Source organism: Hibiscus syriacus, unplaced genomic scaffold, assembly GCF_006381635.1.
Source record: "Hibiscus syriacus cultivar Baekdansim isolate YM2019G1 unplaced genomic scaffold, ASM638163v2 tig00110174_pilon, whole genome shotgun sequence".
Taxonomy (NCBI): Eukaryota; Viridiplantae; Streptophyta; class Magnoliopsida; order Malvales; family Malvaceae; genus Hibiscus; species Hibiscus syriacus.
Window position 1 is genome coordinate 1848420 of NW_024062612.1, and position 20921 is coordinate 1869340.

At 33.2% G+C, this 20921-nt stretch overlaps 2 pseudogenes; one reads left to right on the forward strand and one right to left on the reverse strand.

Moving 5' to 3' along the window:
- Positions 1–2213: 2213 nt before the first annotated feature.
- On the forward strand, positions 2214–11014 carry LOC120216896 (annotated as a pseudogene).
- Positions 5934–20839, reverse strand: LOC120216999 (annotated as a pseudogene).
- Between the last annotated feature and the right edge of the window lie 82 nt (positions 20840–20921).

The following is a 20921-nucleotide window of genomic DNA, read 5'->3' on the forward strand; positions in this document are numbered from 1 at the left end:
ATGATCAATACCTCTAAATAAAGATCGATCCCTTTGTTGTTTTGTCGATGGAAAAATGTGGAATTTCATTCAATAATGTCTAAAGTGTTATGAAATGTTGTCTTTGCCTCAACATGTTTGAATGAGTTCATTTGGTCCATTAATTGATTTACCCAATTACTTAAATCCTAAATCCAAAAACTAATGGTAATTATCAAGCTCTGCTAATAACACTACGAAATAAATGACATAAAACTAGCCTTGTTTGATTCTCGAGGAAACGACGAGAAAACTCGAGTTACTTAACACGTGAGCATTTTCTATAAAATATCCAGATATATCTAACTTAGTGCTTGGGCAATTAAAATGCTAGTTGGATGTCGTGCCGATGCTATGTGACCCGATACATCCCGAGTACTCTTGAGGAGAAGGCTAGCAGGGCAAGTGACAATGCTTCGTGACCCGGACTTGACTCGAGTGTTAAGGAGACACTGATACTGTGTGACCCAGGTCTTCCTTAAGTATTGTAAGTAAAGAGTGGCATGAGTTTCGTAATGCTATGTGACCCCGAACTACACTATGATACTTATTGTTTCCTTAAGTGTTGCATTGCTCATGATTATATTGTATTATGATTATATATTGGATGCATGTAGTATAACTTAGTTATTTTTTGTGGCACTGAGCTTGTGAGCTCAACGTATGGAATGTGTTTTCGTGTGCAACTTGTGAGCTCTTCGCCAGACTTGGATTCCAGACTCGACTTCTTCAGAGTATGTTTCTAGAGTTTTATAGGCATGTACTGTCATAGACCCTTATTTGTATCTTGAGTCGTAGACTTTGTATTTTAAATTATCATATATTTTGGAGACTTATGTGGGAGCTCCCCATATTAATACTTATTTTGTAGTTACCGATATTGGAATTTTATGAATGGTACTTTAATGAAATGTTTTCAAAAGAAAATAGTTAGTCATTTACGTGGTTCCGTGTGATATCGTAATTCAATGATCTTTGGGCCGAATTGGATTAGTGTTACACTTAGTTGTTAGATATATTTTTTCCTCTTCATTATAGAATTATTGTTTCTTAATTTCATGACCCATGCCTATTTACAATTTCTAAATAAATTAATAACCAAATAATTATTAATATAATATATTAAATTATAACAAATAAAAATATGAATATTAAAAATTGATCAAATTATATTTTTCAAATTTCGTTGAGTTGCACCCTAACAAATTGGGTTGTCTAACCATATTCTCTCTTTTTCCTTTAAACCGTCGATTTCTAATGAAAGGAAAACTTCTTTATCGAATTCCTAATTATAGTGATTACTCAAGGAACTTTATATTCGTTTACAATCTAATTATCTTATTAATCGCAATGCATATTTAATGTAGTTGCACTAATGGATTCACACGTGAGATATGGATGTCACATCCCGCTGATATTATGGTTACAATTTTAAAATGTTTATTAAATCATCTTAATTTTTTTATTTTTAAATTATTATTTAAAAAATATTTTTAAAAACAATTAAAACGGTATGAGTTTTAGGTAAGTGTAAATTTGGTGGAATATTTCTAACGTTTATGATAAAAATAAATAAAGCACACGTGTAAATATACGCTACCTAACAAGTGCGTCGACATAACCTATTATTAGCTTTAGTTACGGCATAGCTGTCACTCCCAACTTCCCTTCTCATCAATTACCCTCGTTATAATGTAATGTATCCCGTCCCGACCAACACTTTTTCCTGGTTAGCTTAATCCAAAACAATTAACACGCGCTGACACTCACGCACTTTGATAGGAGCAAAATGCAGAACAGTCGAAGTATCGTCGCTTTGAAAGTTTAAATAGCAGAATAAATCAACACTTTCTTCAGCCTCATCTACTCTCCCTACCCACCAGGTTTTAGGTAAGTGTAAATTTGGTGGAATATTCTAAACGTTTATGATAAAAATAAATAAAGCACACGTGTAAATATACGCTACCTAAACAAGTGCGTCGACATAACCTATATTAGCTTTAGTTACGGCATAGCTGTCACTCCCAACTTCCCTTCTCATCAATTACCCTCGTTATAATGTAATGTATCCCGTCCCGACCAAACACTTTTTCCTATGGTTAGCTTATGTCCAAAACAATTAACACGCGCTGACACTCACGCCCTTTGATAGGAGCAAAATGCAGAACAGTCGAGTATCGTCGCTTTGAAAGTTTAAATAGCAGAATAAATCAACACTTTCTTCAGTCTCTCATTTCTTTACTCTCCCTATCCCACCAGGTCACCACCATGGCAGACAAGGTTTACCCTTCATCGAAACAAGCCACAAATGGCACCGCACCCGCCGCAACCAATCCTTCATTTCCCGCCACTAAAGCACAACTCTACGGAGCCTCCCGCCCTCCCTACCGTCCACAACCCAATCGCCACCGCTACCGCCGCTCCTGCTGTTGTTCTTGCTGCATTTGGACCACCATAGCTATCCTCGTCCTCGTCCTCTTAGCCGCCATAGCTGGTGCTATCTTATACGTCCTTTACCGCCCACACCGTCCCACTTTCACAGTTTCCTCCCTCAAAGTCTCAACCCTTAATATAACCTCAGCTTCCCAGCTGATCACCAACATCAACCTCAACGTCGAAGCCAAAACCCTAACAAGAAAGTCGTCTACATTTACGAACCAACCGCCATATCTGTTACCACAAACGACGACATCGATATCGGGATGGATCATTCGGATCCTTGGTGCAAGGGACTAAAAACACGACCCTTTTGAAAGCTGCAAAACTAGTAGCAAGCAAAGCTCGATGACACGTCGGCTGGCAAGTTAAGACCTCTTTGAAGAGCAAGAACGGGTTGCCATTGAAGATAAAGCTCGACACTAAAGTGAAAGCGAAGATGGGAGCATTGAAGACACCAAAGCTTCGGATTAGTGTGACCTGTGAAGGGATTAAAGTTACTGTTCCGAAGGGAAAAACAGCAACCACAGCTTCAGGTTCTAATGCCAAGTGTAAGGTTGATTTGAAGCTTAAGATCTGGAAATGGACTTTCTGATCCATGTGAATTTGAGAAAGAGGAGGAATTGGTAAGAAAGGTTTGATGTTTGTTTATTTTATTTTCTATCTGCTTTTACCTTTTTGTTAAGTTTTCAGTTATTATTTTGGGTGATAATATTTTGTGCAAATTAGATGCTTGATTGTACAGGATATAGAAAATTGTAACATATAGACTCTCTTCTTCTTTTTTAAATAAAATTTTGGATTTTCCATTTCGACGTTGGTTCTTGTTCATTAGTGTACAATTTCTCTTTCATATGGTGTAAACAAAGTATTTTTTTACACAATAAATTTGTTTATACTTTATTACAATTGACACATAAAATAAAAAAAACTATAATCATGTATTAATAATTAATTTGATTACAATCGACGAACATAAAAAATAAACAAAGAAAAAAAATAACAAAAAGCAAATTAAGCATACAGCGGTGGTGGGATTCGTGGTCCATCCTAAACCATCGCCTTTAAAATACTCAACCCACGTAGAACTTTTATGTTAAACTTAAATTTATCAATAAAATAACATAAATTTCTTTTAAAGTATATAAAAATTTAAAATTTTAATAAAAATGAGCATTCCACTAATCCTTCCCCAGTCCTTTCCAATGTTGAATCCTTTTTCAAAACCTTCGGTCATGGGGCCGGACGGCAGCATCTGATGCTAGGTAAGGACCTTACCAAAGATGAATATATCCAATTTTTTATAATTATTGTATTCAAGACTTTTAATTTAGGGTTAACATACAAGTTGTGTAGAAAACAAATATTATAGTTTTGTATGATGCACGCATTAGATGGTCGAACAGATGAACTTCTGCAACCTGCTACCTTGATTGAATTGATAGTCGGTAAGAAAACATGAATTTCTATGTGCATAGGATTAAAGTTGTTACCCTATTTCAAAATAGAAAAAAAAGCATAAAGGCTGATAATTTCGTATTTTTTAATTACTTTTTTATATATTTTTTCTGCAAACTACTACCTTGATTGAATTGATGATATATTGTCAACTAACAACCCTTCTACTGCATCAAATTAATTGAACTTTTTAATCTTAATATAAATAATACCCAATCAATAATATATTACCACATAGAATTATATTTACATGTCATTGAAAATTTCACTTTAACCATACGCTATCTCTTATATGAGGAACCACAAATCTAACCACTTCAATGATAAAATAATTATTGTTATTCTTTTAAGTCTTGAGCTTGAACTTTTAAGAACGTTTAATGTCAAATGATTAAAAATTATTTTTGAACATATATTGCCTTGTTATTACCCATATTAATTAAAAAAAATCAGTTCCCCACACCCATAGATCCTGTTGTTCCTCCCCGCCAAATGTGGTAGATAAAAGCAGTCCATGCAGGATAGAAATGAAAGCCGAGGCAACCCCCAAGCTTTACCATTAAAATATTGCCATTTTAATATAATGAAAAATGGAAAAAGATTGCTAATTTCAAAGATCAAATAAGTAGTAACGTATTGATTAGGGCAAAACTTTCGAGATAATGTTCTGAAAGAAATTAATTTACGAGCTGATGCACTGTGGATTTCACCTTATTTGAACAATTAATCTTGGGAGTGCTTTATTTCGTGAATTAATTTTTTCCAGAACATTATCTCGAAAGTTTTGCCTATTGATTAGTATGGATATATATGCATAAACCCAGTTCAGAAATAATAGACAAGATCAGTCAATCAGTCATATTTAAGTTTTATTAGATACCCTGCAGCCCCAAAAGTAACGATATTCATAGCTCTGTAACATATAAATAGCACCAACAGGTAATGAATCCGATGCATTTCAACGTAGTCTCCTTCGAAAGTAAATCTGATAGAATAACAAGGTTGATAAGAACTGAGAGTTTTCTGCTTGCTGAACAAAGATATGAGACTTGTATACGTCTATGATTACAACTTCTCGGGGCTTTTCTTCTTGTCTTTCACCTAAACCCTAAACCCTGAATGTAGAAGAAGCCGAAATGAGTTATCGAATAAGAAAAACCAGAAAGAACTACATATATAGAACGGCGGAAGAAAGAAATTCTACGACGGGTTAAGTGCCAAAACATATGAATCTAACTCAATAGCTCCAGAACAGCAGTGAACAGTTCACAATCTCCTACAAGTTTTCAAAGACAATGGAATGAATTCATATCTCTCTTTGAAACCAAGGCTCTTAAAGAAACATTCTGCAAATAACTGGTACAAAACATTACAAAGTTTGAGCTGTAAATGGTGTAACCTCAGCGAATAGATTTTCAGATGCCAGAGTTGCATCATCATGCATCATAATAGAGTGTAAACCTCTAGAAGAACGGGTTTGATCTTAGTAGTAAAATTCGATAATGGGTAGGTATCAGATAAAGAAACCACTCAACAATGTCCAGATTTCCTGTTCTATTACCCAAAACTTGTTTGAGGTTTGATTCGTTTTGCTTCCTTGTGCTTTAGTGAGATAGATAATGGTATGTACAAAATTGTTACCTATAATATCCATTCTCAAACTACTTATCCTCGCCTAATCTTGATATCTTAAACTCTATAACAACATTATGACACTCTAATGCTAATCCTATGTCAAAGGATCGACTAAGGATTCAAGCAATTATGCATGATTTCACAAAACCATATCATTCTTCTGATCTATACACTCTTTTACTTATTTTAAACTACCTACAAAAAATGCAGTGCTAAATTGCTAATCTGAATCAAGTTTCTTCACGAACAAGCCTCACTCAAATTGGACATTAAACTGATATGTTAAAAGTAAACAGCCCAAACTGCAACTATATTATCGAAAACATTTTCATATTGTTTCCTATCATTTTTTACCTGTGCTCAGTAGAATGAGAAGCAGCTATGTCTCAGTCTTCACAAGGTCTTCCACAGAGCTTCGGTAATTGGCTATCAGATCCCTAGAATCGGAAGAATATCAAATGAACACATTCAACAAGTAGAAAATTTGCAGAAACACAAAATTTGACCTATGACTAGCCTCCTTTGGTTTAGCAATTGTTCACTTTCCTCCAGCTTTTCTTTTGCCCTTCAACAGTCTATATCCAGACATGGCGAAATTCCCAAGTTATACAGAGAACTTTCAACAAAAAAGAAAAAAAAACTGATGCTAATAAGTCAACACGTTTTAAGAATCTATCATCACAGACAAAGGATCAGATTTCTAAAATGATAAAAAAAAGTGAATTTTTATATATTTAGAAGCTTGCATCTTCTTTAATCTCTTTCATCCAGATCTAATAACAACGATACGAATTAATAAGCAAGACAAGAAGAGTAGATAATTTGCCATAGCTTTAGAATTAAGCGATGCAGCAATCGAAATCAAAAGCTGCTGGCACTTCTCAAGTGATTGTTCAGTTCATTAATCTTATCAACCCCATAAGCAAAAAAAAAAAAAAAAAAAAAAGAATAAATAAGCTTCAAAATAGACACTAAATCCAATAATGAAAAAGAAAGAAAGGCAACATACTCATTTACTTAATTTATTAATATTTTATTTTAAATTACTCTTTAATCATTTATTTGTGGTTTATTGTTCATTTTAATTCATTCTGTACAGGACGTATTCTGAAAATTACACAAAAGGACATAATTCTGTAGATTTTTTTAATTTCGGAATCTAAGCTGGCTGAAATTCGGATTTAGATTAAACTCAAGTTTAGGATAATATTTTAAACATTATATTTATCTTGTATTTTAGTTTAATAGGTTTTAGTATCTTAATTAAGATTTAGAATATTATATATTATTTTTAGGTTTTAGTTTAATAGTTTTAAGTGTTTAATTAGGATTTAAGATGTTTTAGCTTGTTTTAGGAATTTGAAGGTTATAATACCTCTAAAAGTAAGCCTAAAACATATCTCTGTCATCTGAGAAATAAATCTTTTTTCTCTCTAGCTTTCTCTCTATTTTTCGCATATTTTCTATTATGCTAAGTACTTTGGTTATGCATAGCTATTTTTCTTTCAAGCCGAAGACTAAAGCGATACTCAATTCCAAACGTGAGAATTGTAAGGTACTTAATCGCTTCGGATTTTCTCTTTGTTTTCTGAGCTTACTTTTCAAATCAAACGATTTCAACTTTGTTTCGGATATTGTTATGGTTAACGTTTGAAGAAGGATTTGCTATTTAGCATATTCAATTTCCGAAACACACTTAGCAAAATTGTTTGCTAAGAGAAAATTGAGATCGGAATCAGTTGTATTAAACGACACAATCCGAGTTGGCAGCGAAGAATTGTTCTTGCAGTAAGCGACGTAAATCTGAAGTAAAATCATTTGATGATCCGAGGAATTTAAGACAAAGCTTAAATCTGAGGCTACTTCACAAAAGTTTCCCTTTATCTCAATCTCTTTAATTTGTTTATTTAATTTTTTATTTATTTTTATTTTAAAACAACTTTAAAAATCCCCTTTATATTTATACTATATATTTATTATTATTTTTTTTTTTTTTATTTTATTTAATATATTTTCAACTTCATCTGGAATTCTATTTCTTCTAAAATCAAGAAAGAGTTTATTAAATCAGAAACACCACAGCCCTGTGGATCGACCCTGCTTCTCTATACTACTTTTCCTTTTTTATTAAGAAGACAAAATTTTGATAGAAAAATGACGATTATCAATGGCGTCGTTGCCAGGACTAACTACAAGTACTGATTTATTTTCTAGTTTTGATTATGACCAGAAAACCCAGGTGAATTAGTAGATCTAGATCCGGAGATCGAAGCACGAACATGAATCCACGCATAAACGCTTCGAAAAAAAAAAAAGATAAGAAGAACAAGAGCATAAATCGAAACATAATCAATCCGGACTCTGAAGCAGACGCATACACATTCTGATGGCAGAAGAAGAACAAACAATCCGGAACTAGCCACAGCTCCTGTCTCTCAGACGCCATTATGCATCAATTTTCCTAGTGGCGAGACTCCGTTTTAATTAAACAGGACTATTCATCTTCTTCTCACTTTTCACAGCTTTCCCACTGAAGATCCAAACACTTGTTGGATTTCCACATGGTTTGTACTAGCATGAAACCATAGGAGTTACCGAAGATCAAATTAAATTGAGAGATTTCCATTTCTCTTTACCGACTTGGCTAAAGATTGGTTATTTATTTACCTCCAATTTAGTTAATTCATGGGCTGACATGAATCAAATTTTTCTTGACAGGTCTTTCCAGCGGTTAAGCAAGCGAGTTACGAAGTAGCTTTCCATTCAATAAAAGAGAGAAGAAAGCCTTTAACTATGGGAGCGATTTAAAAAGCTTTGCATATGTTTCCACACACGGATTAAGTGAGCAAATGTTACTTCAATACTTTTATGAAGGCCTTTTTCCAATAGAAATGAAAATGGTGGATGCCGCCAGTGAGGAGCATTAGTCACATGACCCAAAACAACAAGGGAATTGATTTCAACCATGACATCCAACTCTCAACAATTTTCAAGTGACCAAGCCGACGGTTCACGAGATAAGTACTTTTCCCTTGAGAATAAGTTAGACAATTAACTGAAGTAGTTAATTCACTTTTGCAGGAAAATGGAGCAACAAGAGCATGTGGGATATGCACAAAGCAGACCATCCGCGAATTACTGCCCGCTGATACAAGAGGAGGCAATGCAGAAATCAATGCCATAGGGAAGTTTCGAGGTCCTCCACAAAGACAATACAACCCATACAGTAATACTTACAATCCAGGATGGCGAGACCACCCAAACTTCAGCTATGCGGCAAATTAAAGACCAACTTATAAACCAAGGCCTCCTCCTCAACAGCAAACACAAAACTCATCATTGGAGGAACTCATAGGAAAGTTAGCAATTTTACAAGAAAAGCTGATTGTATCCCAGGAAAAGTTCCACAGCCGAACCGAAACACATCTTCAAGAGTTAGATAACCAAGTAAGCCGATTAGCTCAAACTATAGGAAAATTAGAATCACAAGGAAGACTACCTTCTCAAACGGAGTTAAATCTGAGAGAGAATGTTAATGCCATCACACTCAGAAGTGGAAAAGTTATCTCACCTGAAGTTCCAGCAGAAAAAAATGCACATTAGGAAGAACAAGAGGAAACCACCTCCAGAAATACAAGGTACGTTTGACCACATCCTTCTCTTTCTTCTCATAAAATCACGCTGTTGAAAACATTTTGATGTTTCAATATAACAAATTAAGTTAAATGAATTTTAAGATTTTACAAATGATTTTCTAAGTATATTTGATGTAATTATTTGAATATCAAAATATTACTCCAAGTCTTTCAAAGTTCATTTTAATCCTTACTAAAGTGTAAAATTGTGTTTTATACTTAAACTATTTTAAAACAATTTTACAAAGTATTTCGAGCCTTAATCGAGCTAAAAATATTTTCTTTTTAAAGGGTTTCAAGAAAAATCATTGTCCAGGGGGTACAGATTCCCCCCCAGGGGTATAAATTTGCCCCCAGGGGGTACCGATTCCTCCCAGGGGGAACAAATTCCCCCCCAGGGGGTACCGATTCCCCCTGTCTAATGGTCGAAAACATATTGCACTTAGAGAACCGATTCCCCATGAGGGGGTACCGATTCCCCCCACGCTCCAAGCTGTTTTATTAATTGTTTCTCATCTCCAAACGGCTCCAAACTCCCCACGGCTATATCGACTTCAACACATTCCAAGCTAAATACAACCTAAGAACACTTGAAGAAGCAAGAACAACTATCTAAGCAATCAAACACAAGAAAGAGTTTCATTCTTATTTCATCTTTCTCTTGTATATATTTTGTTCTTGTGAGCTCAATCTTGTAAACACCTACCTTAGAGAGGTTTTCTTGTTTACATTTCTTATCCTTTTGTAAAGGGGAAAGGTTCTAGCTAATCCCGTGTAAAAGCTAGGGAAATGTTCTAGTTTAGCCCGGAAAAACTAGGGAGTTTGTAAGGTTACTCTTTATCCTCAAAAGAAAGAACAAATTAGTGAATTTGTTGGAAAATCCTTGGTGAAGAGCTAAGGTAGTGGACGTAGACTTTGATTGAGAAAGTCGAACCACTATAAATCGCTGTGCAATTCTCTATCTTTCAATCTCCTTACTCCCTAAACACAAAACCGTTTCGACCCCTCTTTGCAAACCGTTCCGATTGTCGATTCGAGCTTCCGAAAATACTAATAATTGGCATCAGAGCCTAACTCGTTAAGAAGGTTTAACCACCTTGAGACGATCCTAGAAGAAGCTCTACCAATTCCCGACGCAACCGACAAAGAAATGACTTTTTCCTCCGGTGTTTATTATCTTGAAGAATATCCTATTATGGATTCACAACCGGTCAACAAGCCACCCTTCTTCAATGGAGCAAATTATGCACATTGGAAGAATAAGATGATGTACTTCATTCAATCATACAATCTAAGAGCTTGGTACTCAATCATGGACGGTTACTCCTCTCCACTTGGTAAGTACAACGATTGGAGTAGAGAAGAGCAAAAAAAAATTTAGCTTAATTCTAAGGCTATACATATTATATTTTGTGCTTTAGGCCCAAATGAATATGGAAGAGTCTCATCTTGTTCCAGTGCCAAAGAGATTTGGGATAAGCTCCAAGTCACTCATGAAGGGACCGACGAAGTGAGGGAATCAAAGAAAAGTCTTCTCAACCATAGCTACGAGAACTTCAAGATGAAACCCGATTAAGAAATCAAAGCTATGACGGATAGATTTTCCGTGATTGTCAACGGTCTCAAGGGATATGAAGAAGTAATCCCAAATAAGAAGCTTGTGAGGAAGATGATTTACTCTCTTCCAAAGGAGTGGCAATCAAAGAAGACGACCATTATCGAAACAAGAAACCTAAAGTCTCTCACTCTCGACGAGCTAATTGGTTCCCTTCTCACTCATGAGATGATGGTGAAGGAAGATGAAGAAAGGGAAGAGAAGAAAAATAAGAAGAAGAAGAAGAAGAAGAATGAGGACGTAGGCATCAATGAAAGCTATCAAGATTCAAGTCATGAGGTGGATGAAGACGATGATGAACAAAAAGAAGAGATGGTCAAGCTCTTGAAGGAACTCAAGAGATTCATGATTTCCAAGGAAGTGAAACATGAATCAACCAAGAAGAAGAGTCCCCCGGTATGTTTCGATTGTCAAAGAAAGGGGCATGTCATGTATGAATGTCCTCTTCTAAAGAAAAAGGGGAAGAAGGCATTTGTTGCATCTTGGAGTGACGAAGATGATTCCAATGATGAAGATGAAGTATTTAACCTATGCCTCATGACCACTCAAGAAGAATTCGAGGTATCTTCTAACTCAAATGAATTTAATTCATTTACTTTTGATGAGTTATAAGATGCTTATAATAGGTTGTATTTGGGATTTGAGACCATGAATTCCAAATATACGAAATTAATTTCAAAACTCAAAAATAAAGATAATTTGATTTTGAAAGCAAAAGTTGATTTTGAAAATCAAAATGAAATTTTGAAAAATAATTTAGAGATTTCAAAAATCAAAATAAATGATTTAGAAAAAGAAAATTTTGAGTTAGGTGTTAAGTTTGAAAGCTTAATAAAAGAAAAAAGAATTAATTTCTAAAAACAACCTATTATGTTTAAATATGGCAAAATGCTCACATTTCCATTATCATGGTCATATGGAACATACTTGTCCTTTGAAGAAAGGAAAACGTTTTAAAATTCGGCAAGTATGGGTTCCAAAAGGAACAAGGGGCATTGTAACTAACGTTCAAGGATCCAAAGCAATTTGGATACCAAAATCTACTTAAATGTCTCTTGTAGGTGTGTGGAAGCAATTGCGATGAAAATGATGATATTCAAGATGCTCTAGCCACACATGAAAAAGGAATGGGTAACCTCTAAGCTTAATACTTTTAATTTTGGATTATTTGGTTGCTCATTTGATTTTAAGCATGCATGAGTTTTGGTTTTAAATGATTATGCATCATTGTTTTAATCTCATATATGTTGAAAAGATTATTATGATGAACATTTTAAAGTTGTAATGATTTTTCAGAATTTTTAGTTCATCATAATAAAATTTTGGTCAAAATATTTTTTAATGCAAATGACATCTCTTTAACAATTGATATCAACTTTTCAAATACTTTGATTTTATAAATCTTTAAAAAAAATTGACCTAAATTTGAATTTTTATGCATGTGGTTTAAATAAAAAAGATATCTCTCTAATAATTGATATCAAAAATTTTCAAATGCATAACATTTTTAGAAAACTTTATGCATATGATCTTAAATTCAACAATTGGTATTGAATAAAGTATTTTAGTCTTGGATATTATGAATTTCATATGCTACTAACATGTTTGTTATTCTTTGTTGAAATTCAATTTTGTTTAAGTGTCAAGATCCTAAAAGCAAAATTTTATTTGGAATGCATTTATTGAGGGAGAGCTTTGATTTTTTTTCAAATGATTTTTAAGTGTCAAATTTACTACTTACTCTCCAAAGTTATTTTGAACTTCAAAGATTAGAGTCTTTTTGATTTAACAAAAAGGGGGGAGAAGTGTTAAGGTGTTAAATTGGAGAAGTGTTAAAGTAAGGGGGAGTAATTTTAAACTTTATTTCAAAATCTTAAAATTACTCAAATGTTTTGTTATATCAAAAAGGGGGGAGATTGTTGAAAACATTTTGATGTTTCGATATAACAAATTAAGTTAAATGAATTTTAAGATTTTACAAAGGATTTTCTAAGTATATTTGATGTAATTATTCGAATATCAAAATATTACTCCAAGTCTTTCAAAGTTCATTTTAATCCTTACTAAAGTGTAAAATTGTGTTTTATACTTAACCTATTTTAAAACAATTTTACAAAGTATTTCGAGCCTTAATCGAGCCAAAAATATTTTCTTTTTAAAGGGTTTCAAGAAAAATCAGACTGTCCAGGGGGTACAGATTCCCCCCTATGGGGTACTGATTCCCCCTTGTCTAATGGTCGAAAACAGATTGCACTTAGGGAATCGATTCCGCATGAGGGGGTACCGATTCCCCCCACGCTCCAAGCTGTTTTATTAATTGTTTCTCATCTCCAAATGGCTCCAAAACATCCCCAACGGCTATATACGACTTCAAACACATTCCAAGCTATAAATACAACCTAAGGACACTTGAAGAAGCAATAGAACAACTATCCAAGCAATCAAACACAAGAGAAGAGTTTTTCATTCTTATTTCATCTTTCTCTTGTATATATTTTGTTCTTGTGAGCTCAATCTTGTAAACACCTACCTTAGAGCGGTTTTCTTGTTTACATTTCTTATCCTTTTGTAAAGGGGAAAGGTTCTAGCTAATCCCGTGTAAAAGCTAGGGAAAGGTTCTAGTTTAGCCCGGAAAAACTAGGGAGTTTGTAAGGTTACTCTTTATCCTCAAAAAAAAGAACAAATTAGTGAATTTGTTGGAAAATCCTTGGTGAAGAGCTAAGGTAGTGGACGTAGACTTTGATTGAGAAAGTCGAACCACTATAAATCGCTGTGCAATTCTCTATCTTTCAATCTTCTTACTCCCTAAACACAAAACCGTTCCGACCCCTCTTTACAAACCGTTCCGGTTGTCGATTCGAGCTTCCAAAAATCCTAACACACGCTACCACCCTTCCCATCAAGGTTGATGAAGCGTGATAAAAGAGCTGAAGAAAAAGGAGATCTTAGAGGTGTTCCAAAAAGTTCAAGTCAACATATCTCTTTTTGAAGTAATTCGACAAGTACCAAGGTATGCTCGATTTTTAAAAGAACATTGCACTACAAACATCCCCAACCCGTATCCGACCCAGATCCGAGTCCGATGTGTCACATTGACTTTTCAAAACATTCACTTGTATAAAATAGTGAGTAATTTAAAATTTTTATAACATATAACTTATTCAAAACATTTACAAAACTATTCAGAGCTTATACAATATATTATTTTGAATACATGCCAACTAGAACTTTATATATTAACATCCATATTATTCACCTTTCTTCTGATCTAACCTTCGGTAAGGAGAACTGATCTGTCTTGCTCCACATTGCTCTTTAATTTTCTCACTTCTGTAACCTACGTGTGAAACAATCACACGCTAAGTCTATGACTTAGTGAGGCATTACATTTATAAAAGAACTCTAATTATTTAAACATGCAGGAACACATCATCTCATGATGTCATACCAAAACAATTTAACATTACATACAATGTAATATACACATCATCTCATATATCATATAATACAATTCATGTCACAAAAGCATATACTTTACATGTAATATATATATTTATTGTTATCTCTTTGTTAGCCCATGTACCTCTGTGAGAACTGTAGTTATGTGAGTCTATTGAGGTTGTGCACTATGCTGTCACCATAGCTCGTATGGGGTCCCACTAGGGGCTATGAAATTTGTCCTGAAGGATCACTATGAAATGTCCCAGAGGACCACTATGTCCCGAAGGACCGCATAGACCCTCTACTCTTGGCATACCAACTATATCTTTAGATCTCATAACACATAACATGGGCATTATCTTTATATCGTTTCACATCTTCATGTAATCATATGATTCACTTTCACTTATCACATATACTTTCTCTTTCATAAATCTCATGTCATATATCACATAGCTCATTATCACATTTCATAAGATCACACTTAGTCACATAGTGTATTTCCATATAATTCACATGTACATATAATAACTTATCTCATATCATATAACTTATGGTTTATACTTTTATATTCACATAAATTCTGTAACATATTATAACCTATAAACATATCTCACTTTTGCATGTTTCATGTACACATTTTCATATAGTCTATATATATATATATATATCATAACTCCATGTTTTACATAATTACTTATCTCCCATCATTTATTTACTAATTTCATATATTTACCTAGTTCAGTTTCACATAGCTTATCACATATACAAGTCTTCTAATAAATTATCATCAAAAGCTCCTATAATATCTCTCTATGGCTTCATAGATTTTTACTATATATCTTATTTATTATAAATTCATTTAAGCCTATAAATCTTTCCCATATAATTTATCTTATATGTTTATATAGTCACTTCCTTTTTGTTATCACATGAGTCATTGTTATTTTACATAGTTCGTGATCCTATAATTTATATCTCAAGTTCATATAACTCATATAACATTTTCCTATAATACATAAATCATTGTCATATAACACGTATCATATAAATTCATACCACATAACATGTAATACGAACTAAGCATATTCACGTAATATCAAACATAATCATATATTCAACATATTGGAAACAGACTTGTCGCAAGTCTAATTTCCATATACAATACGTATATTATAATAATACACACTCACCTTGGCCTCACTAAGTTCCAATCCCCTTTTATGATTTCCTTTATTTCGATCAAATCTTAACTTGATAGTCGTCCTGGAACTTGTTCGTGCTCTATATCTACATAATCATGTACTGATACTTATCATTATCCAATTGATATACTTTAATCTATCATTTCTTATAATGAAAGAAAGATTTATTCCATTTCCCATTGAAGTGCATCGATACATTCTACAATGTATCGATGCATCCTTTAACATATGCATCGATGCATTACCCCATGCATCGATGCACAATTTACATTCCATGTTTCCATTTTAAGGGGTATATCGATGCACTCCTTATGCATCGATACACTCACTACATTCGATGTTCATTTAATTGAGAGTGCATCGGTACACAATGAATGTGCATCGATGCACACAACCCAGAAATTCCAGTTAGAGCACGAAATTCACTTTCTTTTTAGCTCAACTCTTCATATTTCATCCCCTTTTATATTCTTAACTCACATACACATATGCAAACTCATTTCTTTTCATTCATCACCTCTTTAACATCAAAATCCTATTCTCCATATATAATTCAAGAATTACACTAAATTTTCAACATGTTCCAAATTCAATTCTATTGTTTCTAACTTCTTAATTAGACCCTTGACAAGTCAAATTTGGTCTGGAAATCCCATAAATGTCTTTCTACCAAGATTTCATTTATTCACTTCCTTCCTTTAATTCTTTCTATACCTTTCCTCTTATTGTTTTATGACAAATTAAGTTTTCCTTAAGCTTAAGAGTCACTTGATAATCAAAACCAAACTTAAAATTCAATAAGAAATCAATTAACCAGAACTCACCTTTGCTCTTGGCTTCCACGTGAAGAAGAAAAAAAAAGAAGCAGAGAACTCTGGAGAAATCTCTCCCTTTCCGCGTGGTTCCCTTATCTTATAAAGGAAAATAAAAAATCTTACTTGTCAATTGACCATTTTACCCTTTAATTCATTCAATAATTATTAAACAACCTTCAACTATATTTCCAATAAGTCATTAAACTATTTAACTATTCTACTTTTATCAACAAGTTTAAAAAATTCTCATTTTAGTCAATGACCCGAATTTTGGGATGTTACAACTACAAAGTGGAAATTAATGGGGCACGAAAAGGTAAATTTAGGAGAATATGTCTTTGCAATTTTTCAATGAAAACTCCCACCAAAGATGAAGGATCAAGGTATGTTCGATATACCTTGCAAAATAGGTGATTTTAAAATTAAACGTGCAATGTGTGACTTAGTAGCTTCAATCAACGTTATGCCGTTATCTATTTATAAAATGATTACTAACGAGACTTTTAAGGAAACTGGAGTAACCATACAGTTGGCTGATTGGTTCGTGATCTATTCAGTGGGAATGATGGAAATTGTCTTAGAGAAGGCCGATGTATTATTTTTTCCTGCAGATTTCTATATCAATGACATGGAACATGATAGGTCGGATACTTATTCCGAAGTACTCTTAGGCTGACCTTTCCTAAGCACCACACATACAAAGATCGATGTTAGAAGTGGCATACTGACAATGGAATTTGATGGTGAGATCGTTGAATTTGATATTTAGAAAACAATGAAATGCCCTGATCATGTTGAAAGAATAATTTTGTTGATGTTATAGATCCTTCAATTGATGAATATATTGAATCTAATTTTTCCATGGATCCTGAACTTCGCCAGAAAGAGGAAGAAATATAGTTTGAAAATATTCATGCAATCAATTCTTATTTATTTTTACCTTCCTCTAAAACTAAAATTTTACGTTTTGTTTTGCAGGCACCTGAGATAAAACTGAAACAAATGTCGAAAAACTTAAAGAATGCATTTTTAGAAGAAAATGCTACTTCACCGGTTATTTCGAATAAGCTGTAAAAGCTAAAAAAGATTCGAAGAATAACCTATGAGAATGTCAAATTCCACAAAGAGAAAATAAAAGAATTATACAATTATAGAATTTCTCATAAGGAAGTTCTTAGTTGGAAAAAGTGTATGAAGTGGAAGAAGTATTTCTCTTAGAACCTGTAGTCTGAATCAGGTCATCGAGCTAACGACGTTAAACAAAAGCGCTTGATGGGAGGTAACCCATTTTATTTCATTTTCATTTTATTTATTTCATTCCATTTATTTTATTTTTATTTTTATTTTATTTTTTTCTCTGAACAGATTCAAATTCTGATCAAATATTTCTTATATTCACTCGGACTCGTCTCGACATGACCATGGCCGCGGTCGCCACTAGATTGGGGAGTATTCCTTTTCCCTTTCTTTGATTTTAAATTTGATATATGTTTTAGGACAAAAAGGAATAAGTGAGGGGAGAGGATAAACATGTGTCAAATTTTTCCTTGACTTGTTTAATTGTTTGAAATTGAGTTATTCTGATGTTGATATGTTGGGATCATTGGTTGCTAGTCTTGAATTTAGCTTTATACTCTTGCTTCTTTTTGGATAATGACCATGTTTTTGATCGAATTTAATTTGCATGATTGGTGATTGATATAGCTAGTGAATTTTTGTTGAGTATTGATATCTCATGCTTTTTTCGATAGAGATGAACTTGACCCAATGCATATAAACTTTTCTTGTGAGATTTGAGCCTAATAAGCATACATTTTCTTTCTTGCTCATTGTTTGACTTGTGTGTGCCAAACTAATTAAGATATTCTAGAACTTGTAATCACAATGCATATCGAGATTACATGTTGAACGTAATGTTTTAATGTGATAGGGGCACCTAGGATAAACCCATTTTTCCCAAAAAGCCTACCCGTTTATATATCCACTAGTGAACCATGTTTGAGTCTATTTTCCTTTCTTTGTTTTACACCTCATAATTAAACTTGTAGCATTTCTTTTTATTTTTCATCTCTTTTCACACCCTTATCGAGACTTGAGATCTTGTATCATTGTTGTTCCACAAAAAAAAATCAATGTTTCAAAAAAGTCATCGAAAAAAAGAGTTGTTCATTGTTTCGAACAGCAAAAAGAAAAAAAGAAAAAGAAAAAAAGACTTTGTTCGAAAAAAAGGAAAGAAAAATCAATCACTTCAATTGTCTTTCATCTATTCTTTTTCCTTGTTTTGTTCTTCATTGCGCTTCATGTTAATTCGTAGATTGTTCTTAATTATTTTGATCTTTTGTTTCGGTATTTTAAATCTTTTTTCTCGGCCTTTTCCCTACCCTAACCTAAGCCTCATTACACCTTGTTTAAAGACCCCTTGATTATTGCATTATGTTCATTTTTCGTAGTGGAGACTTGATTTGATTCCAAGCCTATGATAATATTTTGGTTAGTTTCGGTTTGAGCGATTTCATTTACCCTAAACACTTTGAGCGAATATGTGTGAATCTTTGTGAGGTATTGAGTCATGTTTCATTCAAAATTGGCAATTAATTGAGATGTCTTGCTTACTTTAAATTTTCTTGGTTATGCCTTTGCTTGATTGTAACTTGAATTCGGCAAATGTCATTGACTTAATTCGATTGGAAGTTTGAGGAATAAATTGAAATTGAATATGACAACTTATGATTTTGATATGTTAATTGAGGAATGCTAGAGGATAAGCATTGAATAAGTGAGGGGGAATTTGATAAGTGCTTAATTTAGTTAATATTTTACTTTTAAATTACTCCTTAATCATTTATTTTTGTGGCTTATTTGTTCATTTTAATTTATTTTCTGTACAGGACGCAAGATTCTAGAAATTACACAAAAAGGACACAATTCTACAGATTTTTTTTATTTTCGTAATCAAAGCTGGCTGGAATTCTGATTTGGATTAAACTCAAATTTAGGATAATATGTTAAACATTATAGTTTATCTTTGTATTTTAGTTTAAATATGTTTTAGTATCTTAATTAGGATTTAGAATATTATATTATTTTTTTAGGTATTTTAGTTTAAATAGTTTTAAGTTTTTTAATTAGGATTTAAGATGTTTTAGCTTGTTTTTAGGAATTTGAAGGCTATAAATACCCTCTAAGGGTAAGCCTAGAAACAAATCTCTCTCATCTGAGAAATAAAATCTTCTTTTTCTCTCTAGCTTTCTCTTTATTTTTCGCATACTTTTCTATTATGTTAAGTATGAATTTGGTTATGCTTAGCTAATTTTCTTTCAACCCGAAGACTAAAGCGAAGGCTCAATTCCAAATGTGAGAATTGTAAGGTACTTAAATCGTTTCAGATTTTCTCTCTGTTTTCTGAGCTTACTTTTCAAATCAAAACGATTTCAACATTGGTTCGGATATTGTTATGGTTAATGTTTGAAGAAGGTTTTGCTTATTGAAGCATATTCAACTTCCCGAGAACAGACTTAGCAAAATTGTTTGCTAAGAGGAAACTAAGATCGGAATCAGTTGTTATTGAAATGACATTCCAAGTTAGTAGCGAATAATTGTTCTTGCAGTAACCGACGTAAATCTTGAAGTAAAAATCAGTTTCGATGATCTGAGAAATTTAAGACAAAGCTGAAGTCTGAGGCTGCTTTCACAATAAATTTCCCTTTATCTCAATATCTTTAATTTGTTTATTTAATTATTTTTATTTTATTTTATTTTTTAAAAATAACTTTTAAAAATCCCTTTTATATTTATTACTATTAATATTTATAATTATATTATTTTTCTTTTTATTTTATTTTATTTGAATATATCTTTTCAACTTCATCTGGAATTCTATATTTTTCTAAAATCAAGAAAGAGTTTTATTAAATCAGAAACACCACAGTCTCTGTGGATCGACCATGCTTCTCTATACTACCTTTTCCTTTTTATTTATTAAGAAGCTATGAATTATTTTGATAGCAAAACAACGATTATCACAAACCAAAGCATCAGAATGTTGATCCAGGGTTCCATTATCAATCGCATCAGCCAAATTCTCCACCAACTGTAAACCCCACATCCAAACACACACACAATGAATAAGTAAATAAAAGAAGCAAAAGGCAGTTTGTTAAGGTTGTGTTGTTGAAATATTACATGTAAGAGATGAAAGTGGGAAGCGACTGATGTTGCTGATTCTGCTGTTGCTGATTCTGCTGCTGCTGTTGTTGCTGCTGTTGTTGTAACATACCCTGTTGTTGCTGCTACTGTTGTTGTTGTGATGGTGGAGGAGAGGAGATGTATGATGGTCTTTATTTGAGGGTGTAGATACGTTACTGTGGGTTGGGATGCTGGGGATCATATTCCAGCTTCCCCCTCCTGAATAGGGATCCATCGTCGTCTTTTTCTCCCTCGCTTCCTTTCTTTCCCTTTGCAGGCGGCTCACAGTTAGACGATTATATAAGGGTCATTGCTAATGTACGCCCTTGAACCTTTCATCCAATAACATTCTGCCACTTGTGGTAAGAAATGAGAAACGTATATTAAACAAAACCATTTTTTTTCCTCCTTGTATAAGAAAAACAGACCTCATTAGTATATTTATTACAATTTTCTTCATTTCTCTTGTTACATTCCA